The sequence below is a fragment of the Pterocles gutturalis genome, unplaced genomic scaffold (assembly GCF_000699245.1).
Source record: "Pterocles gutturalis isolate BGI_N339 unplaced genomic scaffold, ASM69924v1 scaffold100, whole genome shotgun sequence".
Classification (NCBI taxonomy): Eukaryota; Metazoa; Chordata; class Aves; order Pterocliformes; family Pteroclidae; genus Pterocles; species Pterocles gutturalis.
The window spans coordinates 4,519-5,827 of record NW_010145413.1 but is presented as its reverse complement, the minus strand read 5'-3'; the positions used below and the strand labels follow the sequence as shown (position 1 = coordinate 5,827).

At 58.7% G+C, this 1,309-nt stretch overlaps 1 protein-coding gene across 1 annotated transcript in view; it reads left to right on the top strand.

The window, feature by feature from the left end:
- Window positions 1-1,309, top strand: part of CBFA2T2 (core-binding factor, runt domain, alpha subunit 2; translocated to, 2) — a 15,400-nt gene that overhangs the window by 13,096 nt on the left and 995 nt on the right.

The window sequence follows — 1,309 nt, the reverse complement described above, 5'->3', positions numbered from 1 at the left end:
CGTGTGGCTCCAGCCCAGCCGGCTGCACGTACATTGTCTCCCGAACCATGGGCCTGGGCAGCGTGTGGTCCCCTCCTCTCCAGAAACAGGCTCCACGGCTGTCCCTGCGTTACGGAAAGCCTCCTACCACCTACTGAGACCTCTGCGTTGGGAAAGAGGGATGACTCTTGGTCTGTCCTAGCCAGCAGCACCTGCTGGGCGGATGTCTCTTAGAGAATTTGTTTCTCCTCCCCTATCATTAAATTACCTTCACTGTCGCTCAACTGGAAGCTCACTTTGTGAAGCTTTGGAGATGGCAGCTGGACTGGGCGAGAATCGCGTGGCTCCTTCCTGCGCCGCCACCTCGTCCCATCCGCATGTGCTTTGTTTCTTGTTTTAATTTCTCTGCACGAATGCAGGAGCAGAGCTTTTGTTCTGCTGAGTGAAAATCCAATGGGAACGTGGAGTTAATGTCCGCTGGGAGTGTGCGGGCAGCAAGTCCCCTTCCCTCCTCCCGGGGGGTTCCTGCCCACCCTGCTGAGCGGGGCCGGGGTCCCTGCGCAGGGCAGGAGCTGGGTGAATGCTGGGTGGTGTCACAGGGAGCTGTGTCTGTGCTGTTTCCTGATGAAATCACTGACGGACAAATGGGCCAGTCAGTAAACACATGATGGGAGTGGGTGGAACTGCTCAGGAAGCCATGGAAGAAATGAGGCACGGGATGATTTCTCCATGGGGAATGCCAGAGGCGTGTCCTCCCCCTCCGGCCGTCCCAGGAGCAGCCAAGTGTCCCCCGCCAGCATGAGCCCCATCTCCCCAGACCCAGAGCTCTTCTCTGAAGGCCACGCTGACAGCCTGTCACCTGTTCTGGCACCACAGTGTAACCTTTGAAATACAGTTTAAACCCCCCCTTGAAGTGCAGACAGCTGTAAGGCGGTGACCCAGTTCTCCAAGAGTTACCACAGGCTTCGGTGGTTTTGGTTTTGTTTTTTTTTTTTTGGTCGTGAGTCCTGCTTCTCTTGGGAGACAGAGGAGCCTTGGGGACGCAGTGGCTCTGGAGCAGCTCACTCCCCACCAGCTCGCGTTGGTACCCCGCTGCTAGCCCAAAAATACCACCGAGAGCTGGCGGCTCTGGTGCAGACCCTGGGAGCGGGGAATCTCGCTGCCGTGTCCTGTACAGCATCTCCCCCCACCCGCTTTCCTGCTTCCACCGCTTTTTGCGTGTGGTCACAGGAGCAGCGCCCAGCGGAAGGTGCCCGGGTGGGCAGGTTGAGGCGGGCAGGCTCGGGCAGGGGCTGTTCTGCTGCAGCTCAGCCTCCTGTCCATCCCTGGG